The sequence below is a fragment of the Mustela erminea genome, chromosome 20 (assembly GCF_009829155.1).
Source record: "Mustela erminea isolate mMusErm1 chromosome 20, mMusErm1.Pri, whole genome shotgun sequence".
NCBI classification, from domain to species: Eukaryota; Metazoa; Chordata; class Mammalia; order Carnivora; family Mustelidae; genus Mustela; species Mustela erminea.
In genome coordinates this window covers 36,231,952-36,245,002 of record NC_045633.1, presented here as the reverse complement: position 1 = coordinate 36,245,002, position 13,051 = coordinate 36,231,952, and the positions used below count along the sequence as shown (strand labels likewise).

The following is a 13,051-nucleotide window of genomic DNA, read 5'->3' as shown; positions in this document are numbered from 1 at the left end:
TGGACCTTGGACCCATGCTGCAGACCCAGCATTCCAAGCCACTGTGCTCTGCAGCCTTGACATAGAACCTCTCATGGCCTCTTGTCTAAGTGACGCGGACGTAGGTGTCTGGTAGATGACCTAGCTTCCACGCCAGGATTTGCCATCTGGAGACCCATACGTTCTTTTTACTTTTTATTTTATTTTTTAAACTATTTATTTGAGAGAGAGAAAGAGAGCATGAGCAAGGAGGAGAGGGAGAAGCAGGTCACCTGCGAGCAGGGAGCCCAATGTGGGACTTGATCCCAGGACCCTGATCTCATGGCCTGAAGACAGATGCTTAACTGACTGAGCCGCCCAGGTGCCCTGGGACCCATACCTTCTTTAAAATCACTCAGGGGAGCGCCTGGGTGGCTCAGTGGTTAAAGCCTCTGCCTTCGGCTCAGGTCGTGGTCCCAGGGTCCTGGGATCGAGCCCCATGTCGGGCTCTCTGCTCGGTGGGGAGCCTGCTTCCTCCTCTCTCTCTGCCTGCCTCTCTGCCTACTTATGATCTCTGTCTGTGCAATAAATAAATAAAATCTTTAAAATAAAATCACTCAGGGAGGTTGTATCAGTGGTCAGATGCTTGAATACGGTGTAGGGCATACAGTGGGTGCTCATTAAGTGCTTGCCAAACGAATAGAAGTCTCTCTCTCTCTCTCTCTTTAAGTATGGTTTCTTTCCCTCTGCTCTTTTGATGCAGGTGGAATCTTGGAGGTCTCTGTGGTTCCCCCAGCACCGGCAAACTCTGCTTGGACATGTCCTGCTGTATGTCCTCTTCTCTCTGCTTAAATTGCCCTTTACCTACCTCACCCAGAAACTCCTGCTCAGCTTTCTGGACATAGCTCAGAGTTACTGCTTTTACCATGTGTTCCTACAGCCTTGTTATCTGATGCCCCTGCCCTGGGATCCCATCTCTGCATCAGTCATTAGCCCTGTTCGCACCCCACCTTCCCCTCCACGTGTAGATACTGGAGTGCAGACACGGGACCTCAGCTCAAGTTAGCCTGCCCCGATGCACCTGCTTCACTAGAGCGTCACGTGATGACTCCGTGAACGGGAGGAGGAGGAAAGAAGGCAAGATCCCGGACATGCACAATGATTCTTGGAAGTCCAAAGGAATTTAGGATTCCTCACAGCAGGAAAATGTCAGTAAAGAAGACAGCAAGGATCCTGGAGCTCCCACAAAATGTTGTGTCTGGGTGAAATTCGCAAGGTCAACTTACTTCCTGGAAAATGGCCACGTTTGCATTTGGAACAAATGAGCCTCCGTCCCTTCGTCTCCCTGACCCCACATTCTATCCAAAGATGACGCCCTTCTCCTCAGGGAGCAGGTAAATGGGTAAATATCTTTCCTCCTAAATGGTACCATGGAAAAGATTATGCAGAGCAAGACCATTTCTAATATATTTCCTCCCCTGCGAGACACAATCTACAAACTACTAGCTATTATGGTTTGGAAGAAGACATGTTACTAAGTGAATGACAGAAAAATAAGTGGACATCCATCAATGTGTCTGTTTCATTGGGGTGTGTGTGTGTGTGTGTGTGTGTGTGTACATACAGAGCTTTCTATATACAGGGGGTGTCAAGGCACAAATCATGGGTAAAGTAGAAAGAGCGAGGAATGCACAAGGAAAGCCTGGTGTAAACTGTGTGCTCTTGCTCTCAAGCTAATTGTTTCTCTGTTTGGATTGTCCTTCCAGGGAGAAAACGGACGATGGTTAGTTGCAGGCAGAGAATGAGGCATTTGGAGGCGACGCTCAGAGGAGTGCACGGACTTGAAGTTGGCAGGGGTCCCCTCCAGGCAGGTCATGACCTCGGGGACCTCCGCTAGCCCTGCTGCCCCCAGCAGGAAATGCCAGTGGGTTGAGGGGAGCAGACATCTCACCTGAAGACCGGGGAAAAGGCCTCGGAGAGAGGGGGTGCCATGCTATATCTCACCAACATGTATTACAAAGAGCCGTGGCCAACGTCAGCCTGTGCCCCTGAACGAGGCCACGGTGGCAGGTGTAAGAGGGAAGAAAAACAAACGTACAAATGAAAATTTCCGTCTTCGTATATAGTTAAGGTGAGGAAGAAAGGCAGACTTCAGAAGAGGCCAGAAGCTGCCTCCAGCAGACCCAACTCGAGGCAGAGGCAGACCACACCAGAGGCAGGTAAGAGCTGGGATCCCCACGCACCTGCAGACATGTGGGGCAAGGTCGGGGCAACTGCGGTTTGGGATTCTGGCTGCTTAAGAAATAGAGCTTCCAGATGCCACTGGCCGACTTACGCTGTCTCTGTTAAGAAAATGGTTTTTGATAACCTCATGGTAAGGATCCCATCAAACCCATCGGGAAGGTCCTCTTGATCTGCACGTAAGATATTGCGGGGATCGTGGGATTGAGTGTCAGGGATGGAGGGCATTTAGGGGACAGGGGCATGCCAGCAAAGGCAGGCTTCCTTGGTGGTAATTACCAGGGAAGTCATGGCAAGTGACATCATAGGGGTGACGCCTTGAAATTTCAGTCCCTGCCTCTTTCCAGAGCGATCTTGAGAGTTAGGATCAGTGGGGGCTTTTTATTGCGTGTTCGCTGCAGGCTGGACTGTAGTTCAAGTTTTCCGTAACCCTACAGAGTTGGTGTTTTGGACATCATTCTCTTGGATGAGGAGATGGAGGCTTACAGAGGTGATTTGCTTGCTAAGTCCTTATGTCCAGTCTCCACTGCCTGTTAGGGAGGGACCTGGCCTTCAGGCTTATGAAGGGGAGCCTTTCAAATTGCAGACCTACATATTTCTTCTTCCTCTTCCTCCTCCTCTTGTTCTTTTTCCTTCCTTCCTTCCTCCTCTCACTTCCTAGGATTTGGTGTTCTTCTTTCCCAGTTATCTGTGAAGCATGTGCTAGGTCTTGGGCATAGCATGAGAGCTGAGAGACTAGAAAAATGAACACAATGATGTAACCCATCCAAGGAATACTTATTTTGGTCAGAGAGACATATGCACACTTTGAAGAGATAATGGAGAAATACCAGATCACATCAATGGTAGAGGAAGGAATGATTCATTCCCAACGAAAGATCTGGTGATAGTTCATATTTGAAGGACACTTGGAAATTGAAAGACAAGAAGGGCTTCTATATATGGCAAATCTAGAGTGGGGTGAAGGAATCCTATAAGTGGAGGTGGCCATGAGGGACAGTGCCTTTGCTTTGGTCCCAAGACAAATGGATTTGGGGAAGTGTTTTAGGGCAAGGCCATGTGCAACCTTGAGTGCCCTGCCACGTGTGTATGAAATTGAGTGTGTGAGCACTGAGGCCTTCTAGAGGTACGAGAAGAAGCATCCGTTTTTTGTTTTAAGAACCTGATTCTTAGTGAAAGGAGAGAGGTCAGAGGCAAGACACTGAAGGCAGAGAGACTGCTCAGAGGCCATCGCGATAAACCCTATGAAGAGACGGTGAAGGCTGAACCTTATGGGGGCAGTAGTGGGTCCGGGAGGGAGGGGTTGGTCCAAAAGATACGGCTCAAAGAGAATCAACAGGGCTCGACCCCTGAGATGAATGGGTCCAACTGCAGTCTTTATGATAGATCAGATTCAAACACAATAGACCACTTCTTGCACATGTGATGGCACTGGGAGGAGAAGCCTTTCCTGCAGTGGCATTTGAGAAGTCCTACTCACAGAGACACTCTGCTGTCTTCAACACATAGCCTAGATCCTAGTGGGTCCAGGGATCCTTTTAATTCCATGGAGCCCACAGTCATGAAGGAACCTGGGTGGAAGTTTCCAGGCCTCAGCATGACACACATCCCTTTCATTTAGCTCTATAGCTCATTCACGTGACTCTAGCCTCAGGGGAGCCCGGGAAATGTGGTCTAGCTGTGTGTCCAAGCAGAGGAGGGGACTGTGGATCTTGCCAGCTAGCAATCCTGGCCACAGGCCGAACAAAGACAGACATGATGGGATTGAAGAGCCTTCCAGTAGCATAAGTATGAAACTAGAAATTCCAGGTGATCGGAGCCAGGATATTAGGTTCTTAACAAGGATTTTGAAATCGTCTAGGATGATGGGAGAGGGGAGCAAAGAGGAAGACCGGGAGCCTGCCCTCCAGAAACACCCGTGACAACGTTGCAAGCTCATGGATGCTGGGAACATGAAGAATGATCTCGAGGTTGGTGGAAACAGATGGCAAGAGCTGCCAAGTGTCGAGGTTTGTTGTTCTGGAACAATTGTCTTGATGTGGTGGTGGTGGGTTGGCCAATTCTCTCTCTCTTTCACACTCTATTGGGGAGCTGGGGCAAGGGAACCATCCCCCACTCAAGAAGGTTGGGGCAGCAGTGGGTCCTGTAGGTCCCAATGGAGGCAAAGAAGTGGAACAATCTGGAAAAAGTGATTTCTACAACAGCCCTCTTGACAATAAAAGGGGGGTCTCAGAGGGTACAGAGCTGGGATTTGGGGGATGGTGCTGATGGAAATGGGCCAAGGGAGGGCAAGGGCCAAGCTGGTCGGACGTCAGGTTGGGGCGAGCAGAAACCAAATATATGGAATCCAGGCAAAGAGTTGCATGTCCCCGGACCCTTATGGAATGCATGATAATGGGTCCTAGACCTCCAAAAGGGAATATTCCTGGCATTTTAATCACTTAGGAGAAAACCGTAAGATGGTATTTGGTTGAGAGCTGAAGGGACTTGTACTTTTTACATCACTTAAACATAACTCCATATTGAGGTTGCTTTCAGGACACAATCCCTGCTTTAGCAGTAGAAACCTTGAGGTGTCCCATGACCTAAGAAGATGTTCAGAAAAGTCATAGCCTGGGCTGGGCCTTGTGGGGCATCACGCTGGAGCACAGAACCAGCTCAGGAAATCACAGTGCATGCGGGGAGGAGACACATGAAGGGGTCCCTGAGCCGGAAGGGGAGACAGAGGATGACCGTGCTGGGCGGGATGTCAGCAGCCCCTGGAAACTGACCAGGTGAATGACCGTGTGTGCGGAAAGGCAAGCAGGGGGACTGGCTGAGAGTGTGAACAAAGACACAGCCACGGGGAACCAGCCAGGGAGCCCTTTCCTGGGCTCTGGGCTTCAGGCATGCTCACTGAGAAGCCCTGCGTGCTGGGGTGGGGGTCGGGGTGAAGCCCGCGGCTGTCGGCGCTCTGTCTGCATTCAGGAGAGACGTTTTTAGATCCTAATATGCTTTTTAAAAATTGAGATATAATTGGCACGTAATGTGGTTTGGGTTTAAGGTATACAACATGTTGATTTGATACATTTATGTTGCAATATGACATTCGCGAACGCCTCTATCGTGTTACAAAATTGCCACATCTTCTTGTGTGTTAGGAATATTAAAGATCTCGTCTCTTAGCAGGTTGAATGTTTAGGAAACAGTTCTGTTGCTTATAGTCACTACACTGTGTATTAGATCTGCAGGTCTCATTTTATCTGCTGGTTGCAAGCATGTACCCTTCAGCAACATCTCTCCCCTTCCTCATCCCCTGAGTTTCCGGTGCTTATTGTTCCATTCTGGGTTTTTGGTTTTTTTTTAATTTCACATAGAAGGGATCTCATAGAATATCTGTCTTTCTCTGTCTTATCACACTGAGCATAATGTCTTTAAGGTTCATCTATGTTGTCACAAATGGCAGGATTTCCTGTTGTTTTTTTCCCCCCCATGGCTGCATAATATCCTACTGTGTATGTATCCTATCTTTATCCATTCATCCGCTGATGGACCCTTGGGTTGTTTCCATGTCCTGGCTATTGAGAATAATGCTGCAAAATGGGAGTTGGCTATCTTGTTTTCAATTTCCTTTGGCTAGGGACCTGGACGTGGAATTGCTCGCTCATATGATAGTTCTATTTTTAATCTTTTGAAGAATGGCCGAACCAGTTTAGGCTCCCACTGGCAGTGCACAAGGGTTCCCTTTTCTCCGCCTCCTCGCCCACACTTGTTGCCTTCTCGATGACGATGACAACCATTCTCATAGGTGTGAGCTGATCTCGTTGTGGGTTCAGTTTGCATTTTCCTGATGATCAGTGATATTGAGCACCATCTGTGCTAATTTTTTTAGGTTTTGTGTATTTTTGTAGGTGTGTGTGTGTGTGTGTGTGTGTGTTGTGTAGTAATCAAAGAGAAGCTGAAAGCACCCCTACCAGTTAGAAACCTGGGGAAAAAGAGAGTAAGGCTCTCCCCTGGGACTTGTTTGAACTGGAAGAAAATAACAAAATAAAGAGGAGCTTGAGTAATGTATTTTATGAAGTTTCCAAATCTACCCTTTGTAGATTTGTGTCCTGAGAAGCACAAAGCTCATCTGAATTTCCATCAGAGACGTAGACCCCTCTGCCTCAGTACTGGCGAGCCTGAACTCCGTGTGAATAATGCTTTGGGCTAACACAGTGTCTGGAGTTTTCCTGTGGGGGGCGCCAGTGGGACCGAGGCTGCCTCAAAGTCTAGTAACTAAGTAGGTAGTGGCTAGCTGCTGTTGTCCATCTAGAAGACGCCTAGTACCCCACATCCCCCAATTTTGTACTCTACAGCTAGACCGTTTAGTTCCATACTGTTTGTTATAACCTAGAGCTGGTTTGCCTGTCAGATAATTGACAGATAACATCAGTAGGGTTATGACCTGGGGTTTATTGACTCTCTTTGTGTCTGCCACTGAGATATGCTTTCTTATAATTTTGAATGTGAGTCTTGACAAAACCTATGGTGTAGGTGCCATTATCCTCACTGCCCAGAAAGGGAAACCGAGGCAGAGGGAGATGAAGAAATGTGTGCAGGCACCCCCTCAGGGAGGAAGCCTGACTCTGAACCCATGGGTCTTGTCTTCCATTCCAGTATTAACGACTGAAACTTCAGCAATGAATAGTACACCCCCCCCCAGCTTTTTTTTTTTTTTTTTTTTAAACCAGGGGCTGTGTTTGTTTGTAAGCTTCCAAGAATGACTCAAATGCCAGGAAGGCAATGGATATAGGGGAGCTTGTTTTCTCCAGGATGCTAGGAATCATGATGGGCATCCTGGCTCTTCTGTACCTCATTATCATTCCTCTTCCCCATACCAAGGGATCTCATCACCCTGACTCGCCCAGAATGTTTGTCAACAGGCACAGTGGGGCGGCCCCTGATGAGAACCAACATGGCAGCCATGTGTGGGCACGAAGATGCTTCAGTGGGGGAGATCCTGAGGCCGCCATGTACCAGAGGTAGGGTTCGCCACCACACCAGGAAGCTCCTGTCTATGCCTTTCCTAAGAGAGCTTTTAAATGATTTTGGGGTTGCTTTCCCTTCCCCTCTTTCTATGTTTACAAAAAAAAAAAAAAAAGTGAGTCCTATGTTAAAGCTAATTTGCGTGCCAAAAATTTCCAGTCTGGGTCTCCTTTCCCTGTTATTATCAGGAAAGGAGTTTGTAACAAGTTAGCGTGGCAGCTTGTGCTAATCCGTCCCAGCTTAGCAAATTCCCCGGCTGGTCGTCTGTGATTACTACGGCACGTCCCATCAGAGCTCACCTGCTCCCAAACTCTCAACTAAAGGCCGGTGCTTGGGGTCTGTGGAGACGGAAAATAAATTCTCATTGACGCGGAAATGAAAATGCGGACGCTCGGATGAACGGTTCATGCTTTCTTGCGGTAGCTGAAACACGCCAGTATGTCCTCCACGTCACCGCGTGTCGTCTGCTCCTGGGTGGAGTTATGAGTGCGAGCAAGGGACAGGCACATCCTTCACCCACGTACAACGGAGGCTTTAAGATAAAATCCCAACATGGCAGAAATCATGTAAAATCCTATAAATGATAATAAATGAAATCATATATATGGTTACATATGTAATCATATGTAATAATGTATTGCACATATATTTACGCAATACATTACACAATATGATATAAATGTAGGCATAAATATATAGATAGAATAATAAAATTATGTGTTATATAATTATAAATATAAAAAATGACTTACATGAAATACATGTAAATATATATTTAACATTTATAATGACATGCACATGTATATTGCTTTTAAGATAGAAACTGTGGGGGCGCCTGCGTGGCTCAGTTGGTTAAGCGTCTGCCTTCGGCTCAGGTCATGATCCCAGGGTCCTGGGATTGAGCCATGAGTCAGGCTCCTAGCTCAGTGGGGAGCCTGCTTCTCCCTCTCTCCCGCCCCCTCCCACTCTTGTGTGCACTCCTGCTGTCTCTCTCCAATAAATTAATAAATTCTTAAAAACAGAAGATATCGCCAGTGAATGGTCCCTTCCATAGAGATGTGTGAGTAGAACGATTGCTCAACTTATTATGTCTTAGACATTTGTGAGATCTGTGGCATTGTTCCAGACCCATCACAGGGAGACTAGATCATTGGCATTTGAGGACAGTGACATTTGTGAATTTGCATACTTTCCACTGGACCTTTAGGCTCCGGGGTTTGGGAGGTGCCGAGGCCAGGGTTTGTCTGCTGCCTCTGGAAGCAAGTCACCCAGCTGGCCGGCCCCTCTGGTCATCAGCAACACTGGTTCTTCCCTGTGTCTTTCTTCCCCTTTCCTGCCTCAGTAGCTCTCATGAGGCCTGAAGCCCTGTGTAACTTTGTGAAAAAATGGGCCAAAAAAAGGTAGGATGCTGCTTTTCGTGGAACAAACAGGATGCCATTGATAAATGGAGTGACTCAGGCACATCGAATGGGTAAAACCTCTAGAAGGAGTCCTTTCAAGTTTTGGAGGATTTTCATTAAAAAAAAAAAAAATAGGTCTAAATTTAAAAATGAAAATAAGGCACACACACCCGTGCTACGATTCCCACCGTTCCTGTTACTGCGTTCCTCTCTGTTCATTTCACATCTCCATTCGTTTGTTTGCTTAGCAAATGTTTGTCCCACTTAGCAGGGGAAGTGGGCTCTGTTACAATGACAATAATGGTGATTATTATTTTTGATTGCTGAAAATGGCAGAGGCCCGGCATGGAGGCTTTACGTGCCTCATGTTGTTTTTGATCAACAAACCGGCACGTGGCATAAAGTCGTGCTTAGGGATTTCAGAAGGGAGAGAGGAGGTTATTGGTCCGTGTGGTAAGGACTGGCTTTGAAGGACAGATCCTCTGATCTCCCTGGGGCTAAGCCATCCGGCACTTGGAATACCAGTGGTGGGTACAGAGGAGAGTAGACAGTAAGGAGCAACTGGGGCCAGGGTTAGGGTTTCTTTCTGCAAGAGGTGACCTGCTGTCATCTAAGGAGGGGTCAGGTGTCCTGTCCCCCCACCTTCCTGGTTAGGGAAGGAAGACGGACACTGCCAGGTAGATGTCAGGAGAACCAAGAACGTTATTCTACGTAAAGGCCACCACATGGTGAAAAAGCTCAGAGATGGGAAGGTACAAAGGGTCTTTATGGAACAGAATATTGACTGGTTTATTGGGAATGCGTGGTTCAAGCCTGGACATGGGAAGGTTGATTCATATCGTAGAAGGTGGCTCAACTCCCAGCAAAGCAGATTAATTTCTTTTTCATAGTCCACAGAGAGCCTATCGAAAATTCTCCAGTAAAGAAACAGGAGGAGCCTAGTGACATTTTCAGAGGCTTCCATGACTTTAGGAGTTTATACCTTTCTCTGCTAACCAGAGCCTCATGCAGGAGCCCAGGATTGAAAAGGGCCCTCTTCATCATTCATCCTAGCCATGAGTGCTTCTGTTTGGTCAACCCAGACAGCACCCCTGTTATTTGGAGAGAACACCCATGGTTTTAGTCCCTTTGGGTTAAGGGGGTGAGTATGTAACTCACGCTGGGTCACTGTATTTTACCCTATGTGACAGTCATTAGTCCAAGCAGTGGGCATGTGGTTCAGACCAGGACAACCAAAATCCTTGGACCAGGACAGCTCACAGAGGTGGGCTGCAGGATTTCCTTGGTGACCTGTGAGATGTCACAGAAAGTATCCTGGTTAATACAAGCACAGAACAAGGCATGCGACTGTCTGAAAAGATTGGCTCTGGGTTGGCTTCCGATGGATTGTTACCATTTTAATGGATTAGACTTGACCCTTTTCTGTGCTCTCCGTGAATTCAGAAACAGTAGGAGAACACAGAGACCATTGGAGTATGATTGTCCCCTGGCAGAGTGATCCTTCCTGAGCCTCCGTCTGGTTCTGCCTGCTCTACCCTTGACCTGTGGTCAGCACCAAGGACAGTGGTCACCAGTCCCACACCGGCACCATTGGTGACTGGAGGTCTGTTGCTGACGTCGGCCCACTTGGCATCTATATTCCTAACATCTTCTGGCTTCCCAAACTCTTGCTCTATCTCCTGCTTTGAGCCTGCCCTCAGTCCTGGAACAAGGCAGCATCTGGGGGCGGTGAGGTTTCAGGAAACAAGCATGAATTTGAAGTGATGCATTCCCTTAATGAGAATTCACCAGCACACAAGGTACTGTGCTGGGAGGTGTTTAGATTCCAACCTGGCACTTTTAGCTCAAGCTCTCTGGGTTTTAGTTAACTTGTCTGTAGGATGGGACGATGATAACCATCTTACAGAGATTCTTGCAAAATTTGTAGGGATGGCGTAAGACAAGTTCTCTGTATAGAGCCTGTTGGCCTAGGATTAAACAAGGAGCAGGTTTTGTAAGGAGGCAGTTTTGAATGCTGCATTCTTTCTGTTGGGGTTTGGATCTATTTCTGCCCCTATTCTTATCTTTATGGTGCTTCCAGCTGGTCCAGGTAATCAACCAGCCTGATGCAGTCTGGTCCTATAATCAGATGTGGACTTATTCTGAAGAGTGGGGTGCTTATTATGGAGGGAGCTGGGCTTTTGATCTGTCCTTGCTGTTCCTGAGTCATCACTGTGGGTGAGGGAGGGGTTACGACAGATCTCATCCCCTCAGAGCCTCCACTGAATGCAGGACAAAGGACAGAAGAGTGCATGAAAGGGAGTTTCAAAGAGAACCTATGGCAAGGTCTGCTGAGTGGAAGCTCAAATGGTCTGAGTGGCTCACTTGTGACTTTGGTCACCTTGATTAGCCACCGATCACAAGTGCAGCCAAAGACAGTAGCTCTTAACCTCTGGAACATGCTGGCATGGGTACCCACCAGGGAAATGAAGAGATACTTTGTTGAAATATAGGGTTTTGTCACAATCACAAAGCCTTAGCTCCCTGAATTACCATGTCTGGTAAAATATGACATATGTATTTCAGTTGATGCTTCTGCCTTCTGGAACCAACGGGAGGAAGCCCCACTTAAAATGGCGAGTGGTCTCCAAGGGAGCCTTTCCAGTTGGGCAGTAATGACTTTGGGTGTGTTTCTTCCTATGGGGCTTAACTGCCAGTGACCCCTCACTGCCTCCCTGTCTCTCTTCACATTCGCTGCTCCAAAGCCCTGTGACTGGGGATGACCAGGAGGGATGAGAGGTGGTGGCTCGAATGGAAAAGTCACTTAGAGGGCCCCCTGTAGTCACCAGCGTAGACCAACACCAACCAGCAATGCATCCTTGTGAGATCTGAGCCACCCTGGTCCCTTATTTGCAAGCTACAAACATAGCTTCAAGAAGTTGGCTTTATTTCATTTCTTTTTCAACCACAGCCCATATACATATAAAAATATTGTTTGGCAGGACTTTGGATGGGAAACCACTGGTCTATGAGATGTTGCTATGGCGAGGAATTCCCAGGCAGGGGACCGTTCCAGAGACGCTGCTACGCAGTGACACCTTGTCTTGATGGATTGATGAGAACTTACCTTTTTGTTGGTCCTAGAATCTCTTTGTCTGGTTGCGTAGATGCCTACATTTGCATTAGCCAGCAAATGCATGAACAAGAATTTATTGAGAATAATTTTCTGTGAGGACCCTGTCAGATAATATTCCTCAAATATTATCTCCCTTCTCTTTGCAACAACAGTACAGAGAAAGTGTGATTTTCATTAAGAAAGCTGGTTTAGCCTTGCATGAAGAGAGCAGGCTTGCAGAAGACCATCTAGCTTTGAGGACATGGGTGAGGGGAGATTCTAGAACCATTTGAATTTTAGCTCCCTTGTCACTAAGATGTGGACAGACTATACACAGCTACCTCATGGGCTGGGGTGAGGACTGAACAGATTAGTACCTATTCACGTTAGCTATAAATGTTAACCAGCTGAACTTATGAGTGGCTGGAGTGAAGCTCAGAGAAGTTAGCTGCCTTCCCCAAGGTCACACAGCTCTAAGAAACAGAAGCAGAATTCAGCCCTGCCCACCTGGTTCTAAAGGATTGGCTGCTCAAGGCACAATGGGACGATCTTTGATGGGGATTGGGGGCTCTGACTGGGAAGGTGAAAGTGAACAAGAGTGGTAGAGATCTTTTGACCCAGACCCAGCATCTTCAGGAGGGCTGTTCTTCCATTCCCATAGAGCGGACTCCTCCGAAGAGATTGTGTGCAGACCCAGGTCCCTGATACAAAACCACCTGCCCCTGCAGTTTCCATAATAACGTGCCACATCTGCAGAGAAGCTGAGAAGCTTAGGGAAAGCCATTTCCACAGGGTGGCACAGGAAGCAATTGTGGCAGGGAGGAAACTGTCGCTGTCCGCCAAATGGGTCCTGATTCCTGCTCTGCGTAGGGTCAGGTCATTGCTCATGGTGTCTGTGGGTAATTAGCAGCTCGAGTCACAGCAGAGGCTGTCTTTTTCCTGTCTTCCAGAAGCGGAGAGCCCTCTTCCTTCCCTCCGGGCTGGGCTCAGCAGGGCAGGCTCTTCTCTGGCTGGGGTTCCTCTCCTTTTTTCTTGTAGTTCCTGTCCCTTAGAGGGAAATGTGGCCCGCCAAGGGTCCTATCACCCATCATCAGCCAGGCTGGCAGCTGTCCTCATAAATCTCTCATCCCTAGGCTACGCCGCCTTCCCCCTTCTCTTCTAGAACAGCCGACAGAAGCATTTGCCCTCACAAAGCCGCAAGAAATGGACATTTTCCTTCCTTTCTGTGGAAGAAGCCAGAGCAGCACTTTTTGAACGAGACCGTTTAAAAATTGCTATTCATAAGTAGAAACATTTTTATAAAACATTTATAATTGCAGACCAGTCAAAGAAGAAAACTTTTATTAGCTAT

General features: G+C 47.6%; 1 long non-coding RNA gene across 1 annotated transcript; it reads left to right on the top strand.

Annotated features, from left to right (window-relative positions):
- The first annotated feature begins 1,155 nt into the window (after positions 1 to 1,155).
- Positions 1,156 to 4,146, top strand: LOC116581283. The gene is made up of 3 exons (XR_004281986.1): positions 1,156 to 1,360; positions 1,725 to 2,177; positions 4,061 to 4,146. It is a non-coding gene; the product is annotated as an uncharacterized LOC116581283 (long non-coding RNA).
- Positions 4,147 to 13,051: the final 8,905 nt, after the last annotated feature.